Source organism: Artemia sp. Qi Xiang Cuo, chromosome 19 (genome assembly GCF_049724085.1).
Source record: "Artemia sp. Qi Xiang Cuo chromosome 19, ASM4972408v1, whole genome shotgun sequence".
Classification (NCBI taxonomy): Eukaryota; Metazoa; Arthropoda; class Branchiopoda; order Anostraca; family Artemiidae; genus Artemia; species Artemia sp. Qi Xiang Cuo.
In genome coordinates, this window is record NC_142812.1 from 40,466,998 (window position 1) to 40,489,066 (window position 22,069).

The window sequence follows — 22,069 nt, forward strand, 5'->3', positions numbered from 1 at the left end:
CTTGATAGGATGCCGTCTCTGCTTTTAGTTAAAAAAAAAACAATTTATTTAATAATTAACTAGGTCACTATATGGTTCAAACAAACACGCGAAATAACGTTAAACAGCTTAGTGTTCCTTGAAAAAAAAATTGAGGGTATGAGTAAAGGGGTACGAAGACAACCACAAAAAAGGCGAAATTATTCAGATATACCTTAAACTATTGGAAAACTGAGTCATAGATTCGCCGTGGCATTCACTAAGATCCAAAGAATCTAATTAAAAAGGAGCACACACAAAAGCTAAATTAGATCTGTAGTCATGAGAAATTGCAAAATGCCCCAGACAGTGAACAAGTCCCAATGGGGGGCCCTGGGTCTATCAAAATATTTCAATGGTTTCCCAGGGGATTTGATAGGTTTTTTTTGGCATCCCTGCTTTCAATATAAAAAATGAGGTATTATCGTTTAAAAATGATAGCCCCCTATTCCCCCTTAGGAAATAATTTACAATTGTTTTATGAATAATGTTTGTGGGTTAACTTCCGTTTCATCAATCATTAATTACCCAACCTTTTACATAGCTTAGTCTATAGCTAAATTTTGTCTCATTTGAAGGTTTTTTTTCGGGGGGGGGGGGGGGTAAAATATTTTCAGAAAGAAGTTTGTGTTTCCTTTAATCTGTCAGGCGTTCAACAATTGTGTATTAAAAATTAAGATAATCTTATCTAAAAACAGCAAAAGAAAAAAAAAAATTCTGCAAACTTGCAATTCAGCTGTAGAAACGATCGTTCTGCTAACATATGAAGAACTGTGTATATTGCAGTATTTGCAATGCAATTGCATATTGCATCTGTCTGGTTTTTATGCAAAGTAACAAGAGACGAAAAGTAACGAACCAGAGAACAGTGAAGAATTATGGTATGGAAAGTAATATTTGGCAGGGAAAGTCACTGGTGATAAATTGCTAGGGGTGGCACCGTGATTGCGTGATTTTCGGGGATTCGGGGAACCAAATTTTTTTTTCGGGGTGACGCATAGATTTTCGGGAAATACTCGAAAATTCGGGGATAGTGCAAGCCCTGCTTTATTTTTAATCAGGAAAATCGAAATACTAAACCACACGAGAAGGAAAAGCTCCGACTTTGCGGTTGACACAATAAACAATTTCCGGAAATATTAATTTAAAGTCGACCGAACGCCACCGCCTTTGCCGGCAGCGGCGCGCCTGCGGCGCCCCGGTGGTGTTGTGACACTTCGGCGGCGTTCGAGCGGGACTCTTGTCGACGGCGTTCGGTCGATCCGCCGGCGCGGCGCCGGGGTCTATATATAACCCTATATATATATATATATATATATATATATATATATATATATATATATATATATATATATATATATATATATATATATATATATATATATATATATATATATATATATATATATATATATATATATATATATATATATATATATATATATATATATATATATATATATATATATATATATATATATATATATATATATATATATAGCATTCTAACCCTACATAAAAAGGGTTAGACTGCTATATGAGCAATATAGCATATCTGCAATATCTTAGGAACAACTTGTGAGGATCGATCTGAAGCTTTCAGGGTGTTAGTAGAAGAAGGCAAGTTGAACTCATATTTGTGTCTATAAGGGGGGGGGGTGTTGGGTTCAAAAAAATGTGTGCGTCCGATCTGCCTAAAAGTTTCGGCACTTTTAGCCCTAGTAGATCTTTGCGGTGAAGTAGTAGGGTAAGTTAAGTACAGGAAGTTAAACACAGACTATCAAAATAGCGAATCTATAATATGTAGTAAACGAATCGGGGGTAAAAGTTAAAATTTTCAGGGGGTGTTTGAGAAGGGCAAGGGGACTCAAAACATTTTTTTTGGGAAAAGGGATAAGAGTGAAAAGGCACTTTTGACTGCTAAATAGTGGTTCGTTTGAAAAAAAAGACTGATAATTTTTCTTAAACTTTTGACTTTTATATCTCTAAACTATCGGGTCAAGGGGACCCTTGTGCATAGAAAAGTCAACAGCAAAAATTGTGTCGGTCGAAAATGGACACACATGTTGCTTTTCTTGATCAGCTAGACTCTTAATACTTTTGCTCTGCCCAGCGACTTGCCTTCGAATATATTTAGTGGTTCTACATCAAAACACTAAAAGATTAGGGACGCACAAAAAACGGAACCTTAAATTTCGTCTCCCCAATCGGCTTAAAAATGACAATCCGTAAGTTTCTTGACCAGGTGAACCCCTATGCAGAATACTTAACTTGAAAATAATCTGGTTGTATCGGCTCCTGAGGCCCAAAAATGGGTCCAAACTTAATATCGTCTCTGTTTGGCCTGTTACTAGGATGGCATTTAGACAGGACCAATAAAACATACCCCAATACAAACAAAATTATTTTGAGGTTTGTTTGTAATTATTTGTTTGTATCAAATCAAATCGAGATTTGATTTATTTGTAATTATTTGAGATTTGTGACACCTGACACCGAGCCAATATTTTTTTTTTCTTGGGTTTGTTTAGACTTAGAGGGCACGTAGACAGAGACGCGAGACCTCGATGAAGACAATGTATGGTGGACCAAAGGAACCTAAGAGGAAAAAATTACGACATAAATGATTATAACTATGACATTATGACATTATGATTATGACATTTTGATTATGGTTATGGGTATGACATTATCATAAATGATTATGACATTATGATATAAATTTATGACATAAATTTAACTGTATTGATTCTTTAAACCCCAAAATGCGCGAGAGATTATAGGTGAAAAGATTTTAGGATAAGTAGACTGACAGGCGATCTGAATGAAGAAAATATATCTTTGAAGGGGAAATATCATTATATCGACCCTTAGCTCGAAAAATTCAATTACGCAATACCGCCAGGTTAGTCGGGTTTCCAAAAAACAGAAAAATTGGATTCCGCCAGTAAAATTTAGCCTAACTGCTAAAAAAGCTTAATAACAATTTAAAACTTCTAAATTCATGCCCCCTGGCGAGAGTGAGCACAGTACAAAGGAAAATGGTCGTGGAAAGGCGGAAATGTGTTAAGTGACAGACTTCCGCCCTTTTCCACGGTCATTTCTACGACCACTCACAAATCTGTGCATAATATGCATAGTGTTTATGAGGGCTCTTGGAGTGAAGGCTGACACCGCGAGCGAGCGGAGGGAGGTGACAAAAAGTCGGCAAAGTCAGTGTTAGCTTTGGATAAATTGTTGGTATAGATGTAAATTTTCGGAACTGTTTATTGCTAGTTGCTATCGTCAGCCACGTTTCTTACTTGTAGCTTAATTTCTTTCTTTCATTTCCTTTCTATCACACGTAAATATCTATTCTGTGATTAAGTTCACCCATCTGTGATTTTAAAGGAAAAATTAATACTTTTTACCATGATGAAAGTTTCCTTATTCGCTCAATTTGAAAGTTCAGTATTTTGTTTTTTGCTGGATTTTCTGTCTAGTTTTTTCTCCCAGTGGATGATACTTTATGTGCTGTTATTGACATCTCAGCATTTTTCTATCAAATTTAGCAATGGGAATTTTTGGCCAAACTTTCAGTTTGAATGATAATCATTAAATTCAATAATTTCTCGCTTTATGAGAAATAATAAATACAAATTATATTTAAATATTATATTAATATTTAATATATAAATTTATTAATATATAAATTGCATTTATATTTATATTTAAATATAAATATAAAAAAAGAGGAGTAGGAGTTAATATCAGTAGTAAGAAGAACGCCCTTGAGGAGTTTCAAAGTGATCAGAGAGAGAGAAATTCATTTTTATTAAATATCAATATTCACGAAAAAAAACATATCAAACAGACCTACCACAAACAAATCTATACAGATTTGTTTGTGGCAGGACTCACTATTTTACTCACTCATATATATATTGAAAAAAAAACTTACTCACATATATAATGGAAAAAAATAATAATAATAATAATGCAATCAAATAAATAAATAAGAAATAAACCTCATGGGAACCACAAACCAATCCTTACAGAAGACAAAATACAGAATACCGCCCGCCCCCCCCCTCAGCCATCCCTATTCATTAAGAAATTCTTTAACCTATTTTTAAAAGAGGACAGACTCTCAGCCATCCTAGTGCTTTCCGGAAGACTGTTCCATACCGATACACCCACATGCCTAAATACAAAACTAGACCTAGCAGTGTGTCGTCTCTCTTGTACTAGGTCCGCGGAATTCCTTGTATCATAAGAATGGTACGCAGAATTCGATGATAAAAGTAGAATGCTTATATTGAATTTGCGTACAGCACTAGGAATTCCCATGTTATTTGCGTACAGCACGTTCTTTGATGTCTTTCCAGAGCATGTACTTATGGATTTGGGTGGATTATGTTTCTTCCTATCCTATTATAAGGGCTTATGTTCCCTCTCATGTTATTTTAAGGGCTTACGTTCCCTCCCATGCTATTTTAAGGGCTTATGTTCCCTCCCATGCTATTAAAAGGGCTTATATTCCCTCCCATGTTATTCTAAGGGTTTATATTCCCTCCCATGCTATTTTAAGGGCTTATATTCCCTTCCATGCCATTCTAAGGGTTTATGTTCCCTCCCATGACATTTTATGGGCTTATGTTCCCTCCCATGCTATTCTAAGGGTTTATGTTCCCTCCCATGCTATTATAAGGGCTTATGTTCCTTCCATTGTTATTCTACGGGACCTCTACACCTTTTCAAAGAGAGTCAGTCCTCCCTCAGATAGTTTGACGTAGAAATTGCCAAAAAAATTAAGTTTTGAGGAGATTACGTTCCTTGGCACCTTTTCATGTTTTCAATCAGATGGGTTTTTGAAAGCACAGTGTGTACATGTGTGTAGGCTTTGTTATTTAAAAAATTGGACGCTACAATCAGAATTCTTTGATTAACATTTGCAAAAAAAAGGGGGTAATGGATTTGTGAATTGGAGTGTATGTTTGATATCACCAGGCACGTGTGAGGGAATTTTTTTGTTGGTGGGGGGCTTAAAAAGTCAAAAATGGGGTGAACTACATTAGTTTCTAAGACGGATCATGAAAATTCCAAGGTTTTGTGCACCAAGAATGGACCGGAGGTAGCCTCCCCATACATACAAAAATGGATATCGCTAGAATATTTTAAGTGTAAGCTTTGTTATTTAAAAAATTGGACGCTACAATGAGAATTCTTTGATTGACATTTGCAAAAAAAGGGGTAATAGATTTGTGAATTGGAGTGTAGGTTTGACATCACCAGGCACGAGCGAGGGAAATTTTTTGTTGGAGGGGGGGCATAAAAAGGCAAAAATGGGGTGAACTACATTAGTTTATAAGACGGATCGTGAAAATCCCAAGGTTTTGTGTACCAAGAATGGACCGGAGGTAGCCTCCCCTACATACACGAATGGATATCGCTAGAATATTTTAAGTGTAGGCTTTGTTATTTAAAAAATAACGCTACAATCAGAATTCTTTGATTAACATTTGCAAAAAAAAGGGGGGTAATAGATTTGTGAATTGGAGTGTAGGTTTGACATCACCAGGCATGTGCGAGGGAAATTGTTTGTTGGAGGGGGGGGCTTAAAAAGGCAAAAATGGGTGAACTACATTAGTTTATAAGACGGACCATGAACATCCGAAAGTTTTGTGTACCAGGAATGAACCAGAAGTAGCCTCCCCTACATACACGAATGGATATCGCTAGAATATTTTAAGTGTAGGCTTTGTTATTTAAAAAATTGGACGCTACAATTAGAATTCTTTGATTGACATTTGCAAAAAAAAAAGGGTAATAAATTTGTGAATTGGAGTGTAGGTTTGGCATCACCAGGAACGTGCGAGGTAAGTTTTTTATTGGAGGGGGGACATAAAAAGGCAAAAAGGGGTGAACTGCATAAGTTTATAAGACGGATCATGAAAACCCCTAGGTTTTGTGTATACCAGGAATGGACCAGAAGTAGCCTCTCTTACGTACACGAATGGATATCACTAGAATATTTTTAGTGTAGGCTTTGTTATTGAAAAAATTGGACGCTACAGTCCGAATTCTTTGATTAATATTTGCAAAAAAAAGCGGTAATAGGTTTTTGAATTGGAGTGTACGTTTGACATCACCAGGCACGTGCGAGGGAAATTTTTTTTTGGAGGGGGGACTTAAAAAGGCAAAAATGGGTGAACTACATTAGTTTATAAGACGGATCGTGAAAATCCCAAGGTTTTGTGTACCAAGAATGGACCGGAGGTAGCCTCCCCTACATACACGAATGGATATCGCTAGAATATTTTAAGTGTAGGCTTTGTTATTTAAAAAATTGGACGCTACAATCAGAATTCTTTGATTAACATTTGCAAAAAAAAGGGGTAATAGATTCGTGAATTGGAGTGTAGGTTTGACATCACCAGGCACGTGCGAGGGAAATTTTTTGTTGGAGGGGGGGGCTTAAAAGGCAAAAATAGGGTGAACTACATTAGTTTATAAGACGGATCGTGAAAATCCCAAGGTTTTGTGTACCAAGAATGGACCGGAGGTAGCCTCCCCTACATACACAAATTGATATCGCTAGAATATTTTAAGTGTAGGCTTTCTTATTGAAAAAATTGGACGCTACAATCAGAATTCTTTGATTGACATTTGCAAAAAAAAGGGGTAATAGATTTGTGAATTGGAGTGTAGGTTTGACATCACCAGGCACGTGCGAGGGAAATTTTTGTTGGAGGGGAGACTTAAAAAGGCAAAAACGGGTGAACTATATTAGTTTATAAGACGAATCGTTAAAATCCCAAGGTTGTGTGTACCAAGAATTGACCAGAGGTAGCCTCTCCTACGTACACGAATGGATATTACTAGAATATTTTAAGTGTAGGCTTTGTTATTTAAAAAATTGGACGCTACAGTCCGAATTCTTTGATTGATATTTGCAAAAAAAGGGGTAATAGATTTGTGAATGTCGGATAAAATTAACAAAATATAAGTATCAGAGTGAATAATTTTTTTTTATTAACATCCTTTGGCAGATACATCGGATAAAATTGACGAAATGTAAGCATCAGGGTGACTAAATTCTATATCAACATCCTTTTCTCGGATACGTAGGATAAAATTGACAAATTCTAAGTGTTAGAGTGAATAATTTTTTTTATCAACATCCTTTGGCAGATACATCGGATAAAATTGACAAAATCTACATTTCAGAATGAATAAATTCATTATCAACATCCTTTGTCGAATATGTCGGATAAAATTGACAAAATATAAGTGTCAGAGTGAATAAATTTTTTTTTTCAACATCATTTGTCAGATACATCAAACAAAATTGACAAAATCTAAATTTCAGAATGAATAAATGCTTTGAAAACAATCTTTTATCTGATATGTCGGATAAAATTGACATAATCTAAGTATAAGAGTGACTAAATTCTATATCAACATCGTTTTCTCAGATACATAGGATAAAATTGACAAATTCTAAGTGTTAGAGTGAATAAATTTTTTTATCAACATCCTTTGGCAGATACGTCGGATAAAATTGACAAAACCTAAATTTCAGAATTAATAAATTCAATATCAACATCGTTTGTCGAATATGTCAGATAGAATTGATAAAATATAAGTGTCAGAGTGAATTTTTTTTTTCAACAACATCTTTTGCCAGATACATCGAATAGAATTGATAAAATATAAGTGCCAGAGTGAATAATTTTTTTTTTTATCAACATCCTTTGTAAGATACATCAAATAAAATTGACAAAATTTAAATTTCAGAATAAATAAATGCTTTAACGACATCCTTTATCGGATATGTTGGATGAAATTGATAAAATCTAAACATGAGAGTGCCTAAAATCAAAATCAAAATCATCTTCTCTGAACCAAAGTATACAATTGACAGAGTCTACGTATCAGAGTGAATAAATTTTTTTATCAAAATAATTTTTTAGGATAAATAGGATAAAATTAAAAAAATCTGAATTTCAGAATTAATAAATTCATTATCAAAATCCTTTGTCTGATATGTCGGATAAAATTGACAAAATCTAAATTTATGAATGAATAAATGATTTAACAATATACTTAATTGGAAGTGTCTAATAAAACTGGCAAAATCTAATTATTAAAAGAACTAAATTATATCATACCACAAATTTCTTATATACAAGGGAAATAATTGAAAAAATACAATTGTCAGACTTAATAATTTTTTTTTATCAGCACCCTTTTCCATATACATCAAATAAACTTGAAAAAATCCAAATTCCAGAATGGATTAATATTTTAACAGCATATTTTATTGGATATGTCGGATAAAATTGACAAAATCTAAGTATCAAAGTGACTAAATTCTATATCAACATCCGTTTCTCGGATATAAAAATTGACAAATTCTAAGTGTTAGAGTGAATAATTTTTTTTTATCAACATCCTTTGCCAGATACATCGGATAAAATTGACAAAATCTAAGTATCATAGGGAATAAATTCATTATCAACATCCTTTGTTGGATATGTCACATAAAATTGACAAAATATAAGTATCAGAGGGAATAATTTTTTTATCAATAACCTTTGCCAGCAAAATCGAATAGTATTGGCATAATTTAAGTGTCAGAGTGAATAATTTTTTTTTAGCAACGTGCTTTGTCAAAAACATCGAATAAAAATATACAAAATTTAAATATTAGAATGAATAAATTCTTTAACAACATCCCCCCCTCCGGCGCGCCGGAGGGGGGCATTAAATAGTGGAATTTATGGGGATACACACACACACAGAGACGACACACACATAGCGAGGACACATGCACAGAGACGACACACACAGAGACTACGTGCGCGCACGTAACCTCGTCTAAATTAACCTACAAAAATGAAATAAAGTTATTTCAACTGTGCTTGTCTCTCTCACTATGTATGCAACATCGTAGTGTACACTCCATGTCTTTCTTGTCAATTTTACATGATTTAGCTGATAAAAAATATTGATAATGCATTTAAAGGATGTTGATCAAGCCTATGTTCAGTCTGATGCTTAACTATTGTTAATTATATCCCATGTATCCAAGAAAATGATGTTGATATAGAATTTATTCACTCTGATTCTTAGATTTTATCAAGTTTATCTGACATATCTGACAAAGGCTGTTGATAATGAATTTAGTAGCTCTGACACTTAGATTTTGTCAACTTTATTTGACGTAACTGGCAAAGGATGTTCATATAAAAAAATATATTCACTCCAACTCTTAGATTTTGTCTACTTTAATCCATGAATCCGAGAAAAGGATGTTGATGTAGAATTTCATCTTTCTGATGCTTAGATTTTGTCAATTTTATTCTGAAAATTTGATGAAGGATGTTGTTAAAGCATTTATTCATTGTGATATTTAGATTTTTTCAATTTTTATTCGATGCTTTTGACAAAGCATGTTGATAAAAAAAATTATTCACTTTTACACTTAGATTCTGCAAATTTTTTTCGATGTTGTTGGCAAATAATGTTGATAAAAAAAAATTAGTCACTCTCATACTTATATTTTTTAAGCTTTATCCGACATATCTGACAAACAATGTGCAACCTGAATTTATTCCCTCTAACAATTATCTCTCGCTAATTTCATTAACTTTATATGGCAAACGATTTTGATAAAAAAAAAATTATTCACTCTGACACTTAGATATTGTCAATTTTTTTCATATATATTTTAGAAAAGGATGCTGATATAGTATTTAGTCATCCTGATACTTCGATTTTGTCAATTTTATCAGACCCATTCGATAAAGGATGTTGTTAAAGCATTTATTTATTCTGAAATTTAGATTTTGTCAATTTTATTTGATGTACGAGACATCTGACAAATGATGTTGATAAAAAAAAATTATTCTCTCTAACACTTAGATTCTGTCAATTTTATTTTATGTATCCGAGAAAAGGATGTTGAGATAGAATTTAGTCACTGTAATACTTAGATTTTGTCAATTTTATTCGATATATTTGATAATTGGATATTGTTATAGCATTTATTCATTCTGAAATTTAGATTTTGTCAATTTTATCCGACGTATCCGACAAAGGATGTTGATAATGAATTTATTCATTCTGAAATTCAGATTTTGTCAATTTTATCCTATGTATCCGAGAAAAGGATGTTGATGAAAAAATGTATTCACTCTGACACTTAGACTCTGTCAATTTTATCCTATGTATCCGAGAAAAGGATGTTGATATAGATTTTAGTCACTCTCATACTTAGATTTTGTCAATTTCATCCGATATATCCCATAAAGGATGTTGTTAAAACATTTATTTTTTTTGTAATTTTGATTTTGTCCATTTTATTTGATTTATCCGACAAAATTTGATGATAAAAAAAAATTATTCACTCAGGCACTAATATTTTATCAATTTAATTCGTATTATCTGGCAAAGGATGTTGTTAAAAAAAATATTCACTCTGATACTTATATTTTGTCAATTTTATCCGACATATTCGAAAAACGATGTTGATATTGAATTTATTGATTCTAAAATTTAAATTTTGTCAATTTTATCCGACGTATCTGCCAAAGGATGTTGAAAAGAAAATTTATTAACTCTAACACTTAGATTTTTCCAATTGTATACTATGTATCTGAGAAAACGAAGTTGATATATAAGTAAGTCACCCCTATACTTGGAATATGTTAATTTTATCCGAATTATAAGATAAGACATTATTATTAAAGCATTTATTTATTCTGAAATTTAGATTTTGTCAATTCTATTTGATGTATCCGACAAAAGATGTTGATAAAAAAAAATGATTCACTCTGACACTTATATTTTGTCAATTTTATCCGACATATTCGACAAAGGATGTTGATAATGAATTTATTCATTCTGCAATGTAGATTTTGTCAATTTTATCCGATGTGTCTGCCAAAGGATGTTGATAAAAAAAAATTATTCACTCTAACACTTAGAATTTGTCAATTTTTTCCTCTATATCCGGGAAAAGGATGTTGATATAGAATTTAGTCACTCTGATGCTTACAATTTGTCCATTTTACCTGATATATCTGCCAAAGGATGTTAATAAAACAAAATTTATTTACTCTGATACTTACATTTTGTCAATTTTATCCAACATTTCCGAAAAAGGATTTTGATATAGAATTTGTTCAATCTGAAATTATATCTTGTCAATTTTATTTGATGTGTCTGACCAAAGGATGTTATCGAATTTACTTTTTTTTAAAAATGTGACTCAAAGACGTTTCGTTCTTTTCTCTGGCTTGAAATTGCATACAAACGAGCCAATCAGGTGTTACAATCCTTTTTTTTGCTCAAAATTCGACAACGCAACGACGGTTAGGCTAGTTTATTTTACATGATATTTCTAAAGCCAATTAAGATGAAGGAATGTCTTCAAAGTCAAGGCTATAAGAAAAAAAAGTTCTGGATATTTTTTGTCAGTTTGTAGTCTACGCACTAATATCAATATCACTAATGATTCTATTTGAACTTTCTCCAAGTTGATCAAGTTGGTCTCTAAAGGGTTCATGATAAAAAAAAAATAGCGCACGCCATGCTGAATGTGCTTTCAAAATCCGTCTGGTCGAAAGCATGTTTGTTATCGTTAATGATTTCCAAAGATGTAAGAAAATTATGGAAAATACACTTCTCTGGTTCAAATCTGAAACTTTAGTCTATTTTTGGATCGAAAAATAAAACTATTTCTATAAAATCTGAGCTAATAAGGGTTTTTGGCCGTAAACTCTAGTTTCTTGTAAGAAAATTATGGAAAATACAGTGTAACCGAGTCTCTCAAACCCCGTAAAGCTCTTTTAACAGATACAAGAACTACTTATTTAACACAAAAATTTCATTTTTAATGGGCACCAAGTAAAGAAAAACCACACGGAATCAGACAACCGAGTCTCTCAAACCCCTTAAAGCTCTTTTAACAGATACAAGAACTACCTATTGAACACAAAAATTTCGTTTTTAATGCACACAAAGTAAAGAAAAACCACACGGAATCAGGCAACAGAGTCTCTCAAACTCCGTAAAACTCTTTTAAAAGATACGAGAACTACTTAATTAAGACACAAATTTCGTTTTAAATGGGCACTAAGTAAAAAAAAACCACACGGACTCAGGCAACCAAGTCTCCTGTAAAGCTCTTTTAACAGATACAAGAACTACTTATTTAACACAAAAATTTCGTTTTTAATGCACAGCAAGTAAAGAAAAACCACACGGAAGCATGCATACTAGTCTCGCTCACACCGTAATGATATTTTAAATGAAAAAAGAAAGTCTTATTTAACACAAAGAAGTTGTTTTTAAGTGGTATCGAGTAAAGAAAAACCACATACGGTCAGGCAACCAAGATCCTCAAACTTTGTAAAGCTCTTTTAAAAGATACAAGTAAAACGTATATAAGACAAAAGTTTCGTATTTAATGGGCACCATGTAAAGAAAAATCACATGGAATCAGGCAACTGAGCCTCTCAAAAGAAACAAGAACTACTTATTTAACAAAAAAATCGTTTTCTAGTGGGCACCAAGTAAAGAAAAACCACACGGAATCTGGACATTTGCAAAAAAAATGTCAATCAAAGAATTCTGATTGTAGCGTCCAATTTTTTAAATAACAAAGCCTACACTTAAAATATTCTAGCGATATCCATTCGTGTATGTAGGGGAGGCTACTTCCGGTTCATTCTTGGTACACAAAACCTTGGGATTTTCACGATCCGTCTTATAAACTAATGTAGTTCACCCATTTTCGCCTTTTTAAGCCCCCCCCTCCAAAAAAAAAATTTCCCTCGCACATGCCTGGTGATGTCAAACATACACTCCAATTCAAAAACCAATTACCCCTTTTTTTTCAAATATTAATAAAAGAATTTGGACTGTAGCGTCCAATTTTTTAAATAACAAAGCCTACACTTAAAATATTCTAGTGATATCCATTCGTGTACGTAGGAGAGGCTACTTCTGGTTCATTACTGGTACACAAAACCAACGGGTTTTCAAGATCCGTCTTATAAACTTATGCTGTTCACCCTAGTTTTGCCTTTTTAAGTCCCCTCTCCAACAAAAAATTTACCTCGCTCGGTCCTGGGGATTTCAAACCTGCACTCCAATTCAAAAACCAATTACCCCTTTTTTTCGCACATGTTAATCAAAGAATTCTGATTGTAGCGTCCAATTTTTTAAATAACATAACCTTCACTTAAAATTTTCTAGCGATATCCATTTGTGTATGTAGGGGAGGCTACCTCCGGTCCATTCTTGGTACACAAAACCTTGGGATTTTCACGATCCGTCTTATAAACTAATGTAATTCACCCTATTTTTGCCTTTTTAAGCCCCCCCCCCCCCTCCAACAAAAAATTTCCCTCGGACGTGCCTGGTGATGTCAAACCTACACTCCAATTAAAAAACCTATTACCCCCTTTTTTTTGCAAATATTTATCAAAGAATTCTGATTGTAGCGTCCAGTTTTTTTAATAACAAAGCCTACACTTAAAATATTCTAGTAATATCCATTCGTGTACGTAGGGGAGGCTACCTCCGGTCCATTCTTGGTACACAAAACCTTGGGATTTTCACGATCCGTCTTATAAACTAATGCAGTTCACCCATTTTTGCCTTTTTAAGTCCCCCCTCCAAAAAAAAACTTCCCTCGCACGTTCCTGGTGATGCCAAACCTACACTCCAATTCAAAAATCTATTACCACTTTTTTCGCAAATGTTAATCAAAGAAATTCTGATTGTAGCGTCCAATTTTTTAAATAACAAAGCTTACACTTAAAATATTCAAGCGATATCAATTTGTGTACGTAGGGGAGGCTACCTCCGGTCCATTCCTGGTACACAAAACCTTGGGATGTTCAAGATCCGTCTTATAAACTAATGTAGTTCACCCCATTTTTGCCTTTTTAAGCCCCCCCCCCTCCAACAAAAAATTTCCCTCGCACGTGCCTGGTGATGTCAAACCTACACCCAATTCACGAATCTATTACCCCCTTTTTTTTGCAAATGTTAATCAAAGAATTCTGATTGTAGCGTCTAGTTTTTTAAATAACAAAGCCTACACTTAAAATATTCTAGAAATATCCATTCGTGTGTGTAGGGGAGGCTACCTCCGGTTAATTCCTGGTACACAAAACCTTGGGATTTTCACGATCCGTCTTATAAACTAATGTAGTTCACCCCATTTTTGCCTTTTTAAGCCCCCCCTCCAAAAAAAAATTTCCCTTTCACGTGCCGGGTGAGTTCAAACCTACACTTCAATTCACAAATTTATTACCTCTTTTTTTTGCAAATGCCAATCAAAGAATTCTGATTGTAGCATCCAATTTTTTAAATAACAAAGCCTACACACATGTACACACTGTGCTTTCAAAAACCCATCTGATTGAAAACATGAAAGGTGCCAAGGAACGTAATCTCCTCAAAACTTAATTTTTTTGGCAATTTCTACGTCAAACTGTCTGAGGGAGGAGTGACTCTCTTTGAAAAGGTGTAGAGGTCCCGTAGAATAACAATGGAAGGAACATAAGCCCTTAGAATAGCATGGGAGGTAACATAAACCCTTAGAATAGCATGAGAGGTAATAAAAACCCATAAAATGGCATGCAAAGGGATAGAGACCCTTAGAATGGAATGGGAGAGGACATAAGCGCTTAAAATAGCATAGGAGAGAATATAAACCCTTAGAATAGGATGAGAGGCAACAAAAGCCCTTAAAGTAGTTTGGGAAGGAACATAAGCCCTTATAATAGCATGGGTTTCTTAAAATCCAAAGCTTTCTTAAAATCAATAAAAATAATTAAAGGAGTAGAGCCGCTCTCGAATACATTGTTTAAAACATCAAGAAGGTGGTGTACTGCATGACTAGTAGAATGAGATTTTCGGAATCCAAGTTGCGTGTCACATAAAAACCCAAGAGAATTAATGTAAGAATATAGTTTCTTATGAAAAACTTTTTCAAATATGTTTGAGAACAGTGGCGAAATCGATATAGGTTTCCAGCTGGACTTTTCTAATTTGTCACCACCTTTATGTAAAGGTATAATGTTTACTTGTTTTAAAGCATCTGGGAACTGATCTTTTTCCATAGATAGGTTCACCAAGTACAGAAGACAAGGCAGAAGGTAAGCGGCGACGGCCTTAAATGCCTTAAGGCTAAGACCGTCAATTCCTGCTGAATTCGATTTTATTGTTTTCAGTGCGTCCTCGAGATCAGACTGAGTGCACTTTACGAATTTCATGGAACGACCTTCCCCACGATCATCAATAAACAGCTCATTTTTATACCCATGGTCGGCAACATCATTTTTAACATCAATTCCAACATTTGAAAAATATTTACAAAACTCATCACTAACACCTTCCTTACCTTTAACTTGTTTTTCACCGACTACAAGTTCATCCACTGGGTCTATAGAGTTATTACCACGTAGTGCCTCGTTTATCACTCGCCAAGTTTCATTAACATCACCGTTTTTATCATGAAACTTCTCTGAATAATAATGTTTCATTGATGACCTTCCGAGGGAATTCACATTGTTCCGAATTTTCCGAAATTCTTCAAGGTTTTTTTGCGTTGGAGAATCCAGGTACAACCGATAAAGTCCGTTCCGTTCACTAATTTTTTCCGAAATTTTATTCGTCACCGACGGTTTCTTTGGGACATTTTTCTTCTTACGAACAACCTTCACAGGGCAACACTAATCAAAAATAGGTGACAATATTTTTAAAAAAGTGTCAAACGCCGCCGATGCGTTTTCTTTTTTATTCATAATTTCGTCCTAAGAAACTTTACTTATCTCTTCTTGAAACTGTTTAATGGTTTCCGGCTTAAGATCCCTAACTGTTGTTTTCTCCATCTTAAAAACCTTTTTTCCAGTGTCCCGAATTACGCACTCCAAAGGAAGAACCAAAGGAAGAACCATCAGAACCTGGACATATGATCACGTCGCAATAACTTTTCGGTATAAGGTTCGCCGATAAATAAATATTATCAATAAGGGTAGCCGACTGACTAGTAACCCGTGTCGGTATTTCAGCTATCGGAAAAAAAATGGTGCGACATCATAAGATTAAAAAAATTAAGGATAGAACTACTTAAATTAAGAAGATTAAAATTAAAAATCACCAATAAAAACCCGATCCAATTTCGTCGCCGCTTTATCGGAAATAAACTTATCAAAATCGCAAAGAAAATCCTCCAGATGAGCACTAGGTGGCCGGTATACTAAACAAACTAACAACTTTTTCTTCCCCGAAACTTCAATCTCAATAGAAAAAGTTTCGATCTTACCTTCAATCCAACAATTTAAGTCCTTCTTTACTATGTATCTTATTTGATCCTTAATTATAAATGCAAGTCCACCCCGCATCATAGAATTTCTTGATTTTGAAACCAGCTGGTACCCTGGAAAAGTATATGATGGGAGAAAGCTATCCTGTGTAAGAAAAGATTCGCATATACCCAACATATCAATTTTATCACAACATGAAGTAAGAAGGTTTGACACTTCAGAAAAATTTGACGTGATGTGACAGTTCCACTGACCAATACATAAATCCATATTTGTCACATTAATTACATTACTATTCATAATATCAACATATCTACTATGCCTCATCGGCCTAACATTAACTTCAGCTGGATCATTTGCCAGTATTGCCACGCGAGAAAACAATACGTCATCAATACGAAATGGATTATTTTCAAGTGACTTGAAATGCGAAGGGTTAATACACGAAGCGATAAAAATTATTTAACTTCACTGACAATAAATGATTATATGCCCCTGGTTGACGGAGGACAAAATCTATCAATGGAAAACTAATGCTAAACTGTAAAAATAAATGAAGAGCCAATGATACGTAACTAAAATTGTTACAAGCAGGAATGAACTTAGGAAGATATACTAACTAATAATATATGCAAAAAATGACGCGCGCATCAGAAGATTTCTTCTAGCGACCAGAGCCTCCGGGGTGAAGAATCGCTAGTTTCACCAACGAAAATTTAACCTTGGTCAGACCATACACAATTGTTCCCAAATTTATATCTAGCCGCATATAAAATATCCCGCTTCTTGCGCCGTTGGTTTTCACTCAAAAACATCCCGCTTTTTGCAAGTTTAGGCTTAGCTTTGAACATAGACTTTGCAATCTCTTTGTTACGGAGCTTCACTATAACTAGCGCTACTCTGTCAGGTTTACTTGCAGGGTTGTTATTCAGGCTCAGTCAATGTACAATAATAACATCGGAGTCGACAATATTTACAAGGCCCATTTTTTCGCGGATCACACTCCGGATGGTACTGTTTATTTCGACAGTAGCGGGTTGCTTAACACCATGAAATAGACGTGAGTCCATTTTCCCCTCTTATTCGAAATCGTCCAATTTATTTTCGAAACTACGAACTTTATCTTCAAGCCAATTAATCTAATGCGTGACTCCGTTGAGATATTTTTCCAGAAGCAAAAATTTGGGGATATATTCCACAATGATTACATCACAGATCTCAGAGACAATAATTTACGTCGGAAAGTTACCAACCCCTCATTCATTTGACTTTTCCTGTACCTTGCGCTGAATATCCTACCTAATGTTTTCTTTCATTTGAGCAATTTCTTGCTTAGACGCTACCAATTGAGCTCGAAGTTTACTCACATCAGCATAAGCACTGTTGTCAGATCCGGCCTTATCTCTGCCGCTTTGATTTTAGCTTTTTTCAATACGTCAAGATAAATTTGCAAAAAAGAACGAAGTCCTTCGAACGCTTTTTTTACTCCTTCCGTGATCTTCTTGGGTGCCTACTCTTTGTTACTCTCGTAATCTACGAGTTGGTCCTCTATGATGAGTTGCTGATCTTGCGACTCATAACAGAATACCCGATACTTCGTTGAACCCTTTGCAGTCTTCGCCGTCTCAATAATCCTGACTGGCCAAAGGGGATACCCCGCAAATCGTGCTAAAGCTATGTCACCTTCCTTAAACTAGTTAGATGAAGGAGCCATTACGAAAATGAATAAAGTCGCTAAACAAAGACTTACACGCAAGGGGGGCTTTTAATTCCCCCACTTTCCAATAAACGCCTTCTAAATATCCAAATTAAAGCTGTGAATCGTAACCACGAGTATTCACAGAATTGAATCAGCAGCCAAAGAATATCTAACTAGCCAAAGAACCTGTTGGCCGACACCCATAAAAACGAAAAAAAGGCGTAGTGTAAGTCTTTTATGAGGACCACAGAAAACATATTTTGCCTACTTTCCCCTATCACAAAATCTTAAGTCCCTTTAACTCCCCCCTTCCCACAAAAAATATTTTGGCTATTTTTCTGAAATTTGGGGATCGGTTCGATCCCCCAGGCGCGAATAAAACAGGGTGTTCCCTCTTATGATATTCGGAAACCAATTGAAGTCCGATCGTAAGGTGCTCCGGAGAAATATTGGCTTCAGCTACTCGTTGTATAGCTTCAGGTGGTTGGATAGATGTGTTGGACACTCATCAGTTGTATAAAATAAGATTATACATACATACACACACACACACACATATATATATATATATATATATATATATATATATATATATATATATATATATATATATATATATATATATATATATATATATATATATATATATATATATATATATATATATATATTTATATATATATATATATATATATATATATATATATATATTATATATATATATATATATATATATATATATATATATATATATATATATATATATATATATATATAACTATAGATGGAATGTTATAACATGCCTATTATATAACATATAATGTATTAGTGCCGGGAGCCCGAGCCTTGTTCGGGCCCGGCACTCGGCTCAAGGCGGACTTGCGTATATTTTATTCTCTAATTTCGTATTAGCATGCTGTTTCTTGTTCCATAACTTTTTCTTTAGCTGTTCAGAGTCATTTGTCATCTTGTGTGGTCTTTGATACTAAAAACGATGCGACCACTCCTTGGGGAGGGGGGGGGAATGGTGCAATCTATACTCTTGAAATGTATCCAAATATAACGTCATCCAAGTGATTTTTTTTTCTCCAAAATTAAGGCTCAAAACGAATGTTCTCATACTCGTGACCTATCGAGAAAATATAGAGGCGTTTTCAAGAAAAAAATATGAATAAATCCATGCACAGTTGCTCGTTTAAAATGAGTGGATATATGTATAAATATATTATTTGTATAATATGTTGTATACGTATGTATTATATAATGGGTTAAATACATAGCTGCTACCATTATTAGTATTTTATTGAAACCCGTCTTTTGTACAAAAAGACAATGACGGAGCACTGCAAAGAGAAAAAAAAGCAAAATGTCACTATACAACCATGACAAGGTAAGTATACTTCAAGAAGTTGGCTCCAAGCATGTCTTGAAATCTTGTGGCTGTGTTTCTCGGTAAGTTTAGTAACAGCTACAGTAGGATTTGCTATAATTATAATAATAATTTGTTTTTGCCCTCTTTCGATACATTATAAAAATGCACTAGAGGAGTACAAACAAAGAGAGAAAAACACAAATAGTTAACGATTATACAGTACCAGCATGTCTAACGAAAAAAGGACAAACAAGTGGAAACTTAAATCAACACTAAAATACAGGACCTATCGATCTACCCAGCCGTATATAATAAATGGTTAAACAGAAAATCAAATAATTTCTTACATCGGTCATCATAGCTATGTGAAGACTGTTGATGAGTTTAGAATTGCGTGAGTAGAGAGGGAGGTGCTACTCGTGTCCCTCACCCCTGCTGCCACCTACAACTTTTTTTAACACCATATATTGGCACGAGAACCACGTGGTTTATGGTTTTTGTCAATGAGAATGAAAAAAAAGGACTTTTGTCACATTTATGTATGTTTTCATGGATGGTTATATGTGTTGGTCGATTTATTTGATGTTTTTCATGGATGTTTAATGGTTTTTGTCAGTGAGAATTTGAAAAACAGGAACTTTGTCACATTTATGGATGTCATCAGCAATTAATGTCTTTTATATGGTTTTTTCAGTGAGAATGAAAAAACAGGAATTTTCTCACTTGGATTTACATTATCGCGACGGGAAATTATTGATTCTCGAGGAGAGAATTAAGAAACAAACATGGCTTCTTTGATCTTTAGGTGAACCTAGCCTGTAAACTCGATTTACATAATTGCTAGGGGACATTATTGATTCACGAGTGGGGGAATTAAGAAACAAACATGGCTTCATTAATCTTTAGGCCTGAGGGATTTATTTATTATTGTTGTTTTTGGACAAGTGCATGCTAGGGGTGAATGTCAAGGTGTCCTGGAATAGGAAACAGTTAGATCACATGTTTCCTTCTCAGCCAATCAGCGACTCGGATACATCCTTCTTCTCAGCCAATCAGAAGGCTGGTTACATATGATTTCCCCATTACATAACAAGTCACCCTTGAGATTTCATATATAACGGACATGCAACATGATTAAATTATCAGAAACTTTCAGAACACAATGGATAGAAGACCTAAAATTATTGATGAACTAGAAGCCATGGCCGCCACAATTAACAATGTAAGTTCAGTTTTCATTTTTATTTTCAAAATAAAATTGTTTTCCTTGGTCACCCTCTACAATATTCGGGTAAAACCCCCCTCCTCCCGATACAAACGTCCCTATATGATTTTTATACTCGATAAAAAGTGTAAAAATAAGCTCATTTTTCGTTAAGTAAAAACCATCCTTCCTTCCCCCTCTGTTTACAACCTTAATTCTGTTTTTGATAAATTCCCTATATTATATAAAAGCAACTGTCAACTTTCTGTCATTCCCTTAATATACTGTCTGCTATGGCTTGACTTACAGATTTCTCGCAACGATTTAAATATCTGATAATTACTGACACCCCTTTAAAGTACATCCGGCTTTGATAAATATACAAGAATTTGGATAGCGACTTAACCAAAGGTTTCTCTGAGAAGGTTAGTTTCGCGTGAAAAGAGAGATAATTGTTAATTAACCTTGTGTGCTTACAGGCTTTGAGTAATTCTATGTGGTATGGAAGCAAGGAAATTAGTTATTTCTAAAATTAATGCCTAACAATATTTTTAGGACATTGGTGAAAGGGGGGGGGTTTGACAATGCCTCAAGTCTAACACCTCCATTGTAAGGTGAAAACAAACTGTTTCTTCGCGTGAAAAGTAAGGGGAGTGAGTTTAAGAAAAAGATACATTGCTTTATTATGCGTAAATTGACTAGCATTTTTACCATATCTTTCGGTGGGGGGGGATATTTTTCCATGTCTTTTCTCAGGGATATTTTCCGTGGGGGTTATTTGCCGTGGGCTTTTTTTCTGGGGGTGTTAAAAATATAAAAACTCGGTCGGATTTTGAACGATTCAGTCAGTCTTATTTCTCAGATTCAAAATGACTCTATATCTTTCGGTGGGGGGAGGGGCTATTTGCCAATGTCTGTTCCGAGGGATATTGTGCTTCGGGGTTCTTTTCCGTGGGGTGTTTTTTTCTGGGAGTGTTATAAATATACAAACTAGGTCGGCTTTGGCACGGATCAATGAGTCTGATTTATACGATTAAACAGTCCGCGAGATCTTTCGGTGGGGGGAGGGGATATTTTCCAATGTCTTGTCTCCGGGGTATTGTCGAGGGGGGCTATTTGCCGTGGGCTTGTTTTCTGGGGGTGTGATAAATATATAAACTAGGTCGGCTTTTGAACGGCTCAGTGAGTCGTAATTCTTCTTTCTCAGATTCAAAAAAGGATTCAATTAGTGTATTTCACGAAATTCTCGTACTTTGTGCTTTCTTAGTGATAAATGTTTTTTCTAGACAAAATTACATGGATGATGATACTAACTTTCTTTCTGTAAAAAAAAGGGGCAAATTTTTTCAATACTAACTTTTTTCTCTTCTTTTTAAGGCAAATTGTGAAGAATGTCAATCGCCTCCACTTGCTAAGAAAGCGAGGGTTAATAATGCGGGCCCTGC

The 22,069-nt window shown here is 34.4% G+C and overlaps 1 protein-coding gene across 1 annotated transcript in view; it reads left to right on the forward strand.

Moving 5' to 3' along the window:
• The window catches only part of LOC148940837 (phospholipase D1-like), a 404,878-nt gene that overhangs the window by 302,282 nt on the left and 80,527 nt on the right, over window positions 1-22,069 (forward strand). The window lies entirely within an intron of this gene.